The sequence below is a fragment of the Falco naumanni genome, chromosome 4 (assembly GCF_017639655.2).
Source record: "Falco naumanni isolate bFalNau1 chromosome 4, bFalNau1.pat, whole genome shotgun sequence".
Classification (NCBI taxonomy): domain Eukaryota; kingdom Metazoa; phylum Chordata; class Aves; order Falconiformes; family Falconidae; genus Falco; species Falco naumanni.
In genome coordinates, this window is record NC_054057.1 from 56316230 (window position 1) to 56323852 (window position 7623).

Consider the following 7623-nt stretch of genomic DNA (forward strand, 5'->3'; position numbering starts at 1 on the left):
CACATGGTTTGCTGCAGTACTTAGATGTGGGAAATGAAAATGAGCCCTTTCTGGCATGAATAGATACTGGACGTCCAGAAAAGGCTATGTGCTATTTTCCAAGCGAGACGTCAGACTTGGGGTTTGTATGGAATCCCTTCTAGGAATATTATAAAAATAGACTGTAGACACCTTGGGAGTATAACTGGAACATGTTTAAATGTAATTCTTCCTGTAAATGTCTTTCAATATGATGTTGTAGAAGCAGTGGTACTTTCTGGGATTTTTAAAAATTTAATTGGAAATGTTTAGTTTAGAAATCTTTTATTACAGATCTGTACGACATAATCTGAATCCCTTACAGTCTTCACTTAGTTGTGTTAACCAAATCAGATTGTCTCTAACCTCTCCTGACCTTGTGTGCTTTGGATACTTCAGCGTGTCAGTAGCTGTCAACTGTTGTCATTTGCAGCAGACTTCTTCCATTCATATATAATTCTGCAATTCTTTTAAAAAAGCAATAGAAGCAGAGTTTACACAAGTTGCTACCAGTGTAGACCGGGTCTTCATAAATTAATGTAAGCTTAATATTTCACTTTCACCACTAAGTTTGGATAAATTTGTTTTCTTGCGTATTTTTTGATCTGAGAGGTAAGCATGGCTTTCTCATTGCTTGTAGTAGTCATTCACTGACTTTTTCCCTAGCATCAGTCTTTGGTTTGTAAACTTCGCAACAAAACTTATGTGTGAAAACAGAAGATTGACTAAAAATGCATTTCCAGTTCTGTTTCAGCAGCAACTGAAGTTGCGTAGATTTACATCTGCTTGAAAGATTGAATGATTTTTTTTTCACTAGTTTTGTACTTTATTTGTATATACATCTTGAATTTCAGACATAAATCAGTATGACTGGTATCCTCTGATCCTCAGATTTTGCATCTGGAAATAAAGAGTAAAAACTGGAAATACTTAGAATTTTTTTTAGTGGTAAGAGTCTATATAATTTTAGAGTTGTGCCATAAAAACACCTTCAGTAGTTTTAACACGAGAGTTAATGGTTTCTGAGAAGGGTCATGTAGTGCCAGGTTGAACTGGGCTGTTTACATAAAGGATGAATCAGGAGCATTATTTGGATGTTGTGAATCATCGTCTGGATGTTCTAAAAAACTGTATAGTTTCCTTCATCTCAGTTCAATTGCAGTATCCAAAAGTAGATCACTTTATAAAGCAGTTACATTTCCCATGACACTTTTGTGTTTGCCAAGAACATATTTACAAAATCCAGATGTTTAAAACCAGAGAAATGCAACTAGCTAAGGACGTCATAAAAACTTACTGCCCACATAAATTAGAGGGAAATTGAAATTGCTCATTTCAATTTTAGCCTGGAATTTTGGTTGTTAATCCTATCAAATGTAACAAAAACAGTAAATTGCAAAACAACAAGCCACCTCTCCCTTTGCAGAATGTGGGAGATGACAGCATGTGTTGCCTGGAATAACAAAGTGCCAGATACTTCACGTGCCTCTTGATGGTCTTGTGTGCTTCACTGGAGTCCAAGCAGCCTTTTGGCCCTGCGATGGTCTCACCCGTTGGAAAAGGTATCTGTCATCACTCTTTGCATTGTCTTTCTCTTTTTCCCCATTATTTGAATTATTTATGTTTTATAATTCAGCCTTTCACCTTCCTTTTCATCTCGATCCTTTCAGCTGAGGTTACAAATCTCATGCAGTGCTTGCACCTTCTCTCGACAGCTGAAACAGCTCTCAGTGCTATGGCTATGTGTCCATCCGTAGCAAAAAAAAGTGCCTTTGGGACAGCATTGGTTGTATGCGAGGAACTCCAGGTATCTTCCCTCTCTGCTGACAGCTTGCCATTACGACACCAGCAAAAATGCGGCATGTGACTCACCTCTGGAGGCCTCCTGCAGAGCCCAGCTGCTCCTTAACTCCGTACCTCCTTAACTCGGTACCTCCTCGGGCCTTACGTACCCCCTGGAATTCCTGCAAGCCCCAGTTACCATAACTTTCATGCCTCTTGGCTTACCGCATAGACTAGACTCCCTATATAATTTTCAGCTGTTGGAGCATGGTTGGTGTTCCTCAGCTCCCCTTGGAGGGAGGCAGCAGGTGGTGAACAGTGAAACCACTTCCCGTGCTGGTCTGTGCCAGAGAGTGTGCTCACCTGCTCTGCTGCTGGTTTCCTCATCTGAAGTAAGTGTGGAGTCTAGCATTATAGCAAAAAAATGTACTTTACAACAGGAAATATAAGACAAGTAATAGCAAGGGGCGTGAGGCTTTACACACTTGTTTGAGCCACCTATGTAAGTAATTGTTTGAAGATCCTTCGTGAGAACTGTGCTCGTGTCCGTGTCCATCTGTCTTTCCTGTTGCACACTTAATCACTTCCCTGCGTGCATCTGTAGTGACAATACGAATCTGATGCAGCTAAGCAGCAGGAGCCCTGGAAGCGGAGAACTCTGTCCTTTGTTCCTCTGCTGTTTTGTTTGGGTTTAAAGCTAAATAACTGAATCACAAGGGAAGTTAACGACCAGGCTGTCCACAACCTGATACAGTGATTTTCTGATATTCCCTGGACTGTTGTTGACTCTTGATTGTAACTGCTCATCTTGAATCAGGGTGAAAGTGATGGTAAATAGGAGGCAGGCAAGCGAAGGGAAGGCGGGGGGGGGGGGGGGGTGGGGGGGGGGGGGGGGGGGTGGGGGGGGCGGGGGCGGGCTGCCACCGTGCTCCTGGCTTTGGGCTGCAGCCCACTGGCTCCGCTCGGCGCACTTTTGGTATTTGGCCTTTTGAGGGCAGACTGTTTCCATGGTGTCAGCCTCGGCGGCCAAAAATGATGGGGGGATATGAATCAAGTGTCTCCGGCCCCTAATACCTGTCTGTCTGCTTGTGATGCTACGATACCCATTTAAAACGAATTGTTATACTGACAGCAGTGTGGTATGAAGCTAATGATTTTTCCTAGATAAGGGGTTTGTTAATAATGTCTGAAAGTGCCTTTAGATTGACCACCCAAGTTGTGTATCTGCTCCAAAGACAATTTTGACTCCAGCTTCTTCATGAATTTCAGTCTAGGTGACGATTTAACCCTGCACTGTTCTTGTGTAATGCTCTTGTTTTGTATCTGTAAACACAATTTAGGGGGGTGGTGGGAATTTAAAGTTCTGGGTTTAATTTTTGTGTGTTTCGTTCACTTTGGAGTACTATTTTGCAATTTTCAGTTTGTCCCATAGTAGTAAAGATGGGTCTCATTAGCTAGTTGTGCTAAGTGCTGCACTAACCTGTGGAGAAACAGTCCCTGTCCTAAAAAGTAACGTGTATTAGATACAGCAGGCAACAGCTGGAAGGGGAGAAGATACAAACCCAGAAATTTGAGGTATTACTTCATCAAGGGGCTTCAAGAGATACTGCAACACACACTTGTGTCGTTTCCATCACTGGAATCATCTCTCTGACAGACACTTGGGTGTCCTGTAAAACAAATGGAGGCAGGTAGGTAACAGAACCCAGGATTTGCAGAAGCTAATCTGGCCAGCAGGGTTTGCTGGAGGTGGGCGCTGGGTTCCTCTGGGTTTCTCAGTCATGAGCCCTTTGTTGGAATTGGCTGAGGGAACTGGGGTGGTTCAGCTTGGAGAAGAGCAGGCTCAGAGGAGACCTAATTGCTCCCTACGACTGCCTGAAACTAGGCTGCAGTGAGGGGGGTGTGGGTCTCTCCACCCAAGTAACAAGTGATAGGACAAGAAGAAATGGCCTCAAGTTGTACCAGGGAAGGTTTAGATTGGATATTAAGGGTTGGGTATTAGGGAAAATTCCTTCACCGAAAGGGTTGTCAAGCACTGGAACAGGCTGCCCAGGGAGGTGGTTGAATCACCATCCCTAGAGGCATTTAAAAGATGCATACATGTGGTGCTTGGGGACATGGTTTACTGGTGGGCTTGGCGGTGTTAGGTTTACAATTGGACTTGATGATCTTAAAGGTCTTTTCCAACCTAGACAATTCCATGATTCTGCCAGTACACCACCTGGTTTAGTGAGATGTCCGAGCAGACATGATTTCACAGCCTTCTTTAATTTGGTTCATGGACTTGAAGCCATAGATCTTTCTAGTGGAAACTTCCAGTTTCTACAAACCCTGCTGAACTGGCCAGCTAGGGCTGTGCTGTCCCCAGGGGCTGCTGGCCGGACAGGTGGCCATGCCAGCCCCAGAAGATTGGAAGGTCTCCTGCCTGCCAGGTGCCTTCATCATCTGTGCTGGTGGGTGGAATGGGCTGTTGAACTATGACAGCTGGTTTTGGTGGGAGGTCTCCATGGTGAAGCAGCTCCAAAGATGCATCTCAGGCAGGTGGATAAACCAGAGCTGCTTAAAGATGGGACCGCAGGGGAACAGAGGGGGTTTTTGGTGGCAGCTTGCAGAGAATAGGGCACCTCTGGTACTGTAGTGCCTGGGTCTCTACGTGTTTAACCTGTGCCAGCCTGTGTGAAGAAAATGCCAAATCCCCCTGTGCCCATCCTAGTCCCATGTGTTTGTTGCTCAGCAATGAAGCTGTGGAGGAATTTATATATAAACCCCAAAGTGCTTTTGCTAGTAACCTGGCTCAGTGGGGAAGTGAGGAGCAATTTTCCTGTTATTTTTGAATTGTCTTCTCTTGCAGTCACAGAGGAAAAGCTTTTCTCACCATGCAGCAAAGGAAATATAGGAAATGTACCTTTTTTTTTTTTTTTTTGATTCAGGTCCATCTAATCAGCTCCACCTACACAGTGCTGGTGTAGCCAGTTCTCACATGCTTCCTAATAGCCATCTGCCTGTGCAATTAATGGCTTGTCCGCTTTTGCCATAGCCTGGAGGAAAAGACGAAACAAGAGCTTTGAGTATTTGGTTAAAATATCTGGAGTGTCTGTGTGGATACTCTGGGATGGATGCTCTGTGCTGGCTACAAACAGCCCCCACTTTCTCGTCTTGTAAAATATTACAGAGTAACTGGCCTTTTCCATCATGCCCTTCAAAGAGGGCAGGTTTCCCACCTGCCATGTGAAAAATTAACAGCTGTGGCAACATAATATTCCCAAAACACTCACTTCCAAGAGCTGAATGCAAAGCTTTTGATGTTAGTTTGAGAGGTACAATGGCTGGGATCCCCACTGGAGTGTCCAGTGAGTGGGGAAAGATGCAGAAAACAGGTCTGGAATGAAGTGCTTCCAACTTTGCTTAAAAAACAGTGTGGAGGTATTTAGCAGGTGACAGAAGTAAATTTGGTTTGTGTCAAGCATAAACATGCCCAAGACAACAAATACAGACCTGTGCAAGTTTTCCCTAGCAGCTCTCAGCAGCCGATGAGCCAGAGCTCGGCACTCAGCAGGCTGGAGCCGGGGAGGGAATGGGAGCACCCACCAAGCTGCTGGTGCTCAACAGCCTGAAGTCCTGTCACATCTTTCCATGGTGCGCTCATCTGGAGGAAGACCAGCCTGTCTCCCTGCCAGCCTCATTTTATTCCCATGTATTAAGAAAAATAAGCCTTCCTCCCCCTACACCTGTTGTGTGACCCAGCTGATGCTCTTTGGTGCTGTGGTCCCTCAAAAGCAGGGTGGCCATGGCACCTGGGGAGCCACAACGGGACACAAAGCGTGGTGAAATGGAACCATAGCTGGATTAGACAGCCTGGCTGTAACAGTGGGCTTGAACTTGGATTTGATTACTGAAGTGTTGTAAGATGCAAGGTAAGTGAAAAAACTGAAGGGTGTGAAAGCAAGGCGAGAAAGCTGACCTAACCGGTGACAATGCTAGAGGGGAAGATGCCAAATCATGTCCCTCAGCCATCAGCAGGTCCCTTTGGGTGGAACCTGAGCTGCTTCAGTGGCAGCTGCAGGACCTTCTGCAGAACATCAGCCCTGTGATGCCGCTCAGCGAGGTGGACAAGGTAAGATTATCGCCCTGTGCCTGTGCATGGATGTACATGTAATGGTCCCAAAAGCAGATGGGAAAGAAGTGTAGGGCATGCTGCAAGCGCTGCATTTGCAATGCACACAGTTGGTTTCCTTTCGTCACACGTGACTTCGTTTTTCAGTCTCCAGCTCTGGGTACTGAGGCTTCAGTCTTTCCCTGTCTTTATCTTACCTACACCTCTACAAGCTGAATTCCATCATCTGCAAGGAGATACCACTCCTCTCCCAGTCCTCTGAAAGTGGGAAGAGGAGAGAACATAACCACTGTCCTGCTTATTTATTTGGAACACAGCGTTGCACCTGACTGAGCTCACCTCAAGCTGTGATGCAGCAGCTTGAGCTCCAGAAAAAGGTGCTGGGGTTAACCTAAACGGTTTTAACCCCATCTTGAAGACAACCGTATTGCTCTTCCTATTGCTACACTACTACTAACTGCATTGTTATCAGGCTGACTGTCCATTCCAGTCGAGGGAAATCTAATCAGAGAATCTGGTAGAGCTCAGGACCTCATGGCAAGGGACATGGTGGTGGCAGGGCTGCCATTCCCCACTGCCACCCCCTGTCCGGGTGAACTTTGGAGCCCTGGAAATACCTGCCATGGTTAAAGAGCAAACGGAGTGATTGCTTAGTGTGTGATAGCCTGGGTGACAATATCTTAACCTTTCCTTTGGGCTTTGTCACAGGCATCCTGTGATGTCAAGCAAGTGTAACGGGGAAAAGCTGTGCAGGGAGAAGCTGTACTGGAGCAGTGAAAGGCTGTGGTAAAATTTCCCCATCCTCCCTTATCTCAGCTCCAGTCTTCAGGTGCTTTAATGTGGAGGGGGGACAGGATTCCTGTGGGTGGGAATGCAAAATGTATGTTCACGTGGAGTTAGGATCTGCGTGTGGCTGTGTGGGAGAGGAGTTTTGGCTCCAGGGTTATGTTTTCATTATATGAGATCTGTGCTGTAGCGAGTAGATTTCAGGAAAGAAATCGATGTTCCTGCCATCAGGATAAGTCCGATCAGTAGCAGAGCAGCACCCTCGCCATCCCTGGACTTGCCTGTCCTGAGCCCTTGCCAGGAGTTGGGTATCCAAAGCAGACCACATCCTTCTTGCAAAAGCCATGTAGATGAAAAGCAGACACATATTGGAGATGCTGGAGGCCAGTATTCAAACACCCCTGCACCCAGTTTGCACTGGGGGTTTGAATTCCAGGTTCCCGCTCCCAGGGGGGACACATTCACCATGGGGGTGTAGGAGGCAGTGGGACATGAACTCTCCTGCTAAAACATTCGTACTGTCCCTAAACTGCTCAGAAGCTCTGGCTGTCATTGGGCCAACGAGGGAGGATGCAGTCCTCACTGCAGAGCTTACCGGTGGTGCAAGGTGCGTGAGTCTCTGCCCTGCCAAGGCTACAAGTGCCATGAAGAAGTGGGTGAGACTGTGCAGGAGCGTGTCTGGGCACTCCCACAGAGCAGCACCCCCAGGACTGCAAGCATGAACGGGAGCCCCAGGTAGGTCTGGGGTCTCCCATGGCCTTAGGAGTCTGAATTAAAACCAGAGATGCTCCTGTTACATGTGATAAGACTTCAGGGACTCAAAGTTTAAGCCAGATGGTATTTCTTTTTAAAGCAAGATGTGCTAAGCATATAAAGCATCCAGCCATTTCCGTGCTCTTTTGCTTGCCAAACTCTTCCCCTGA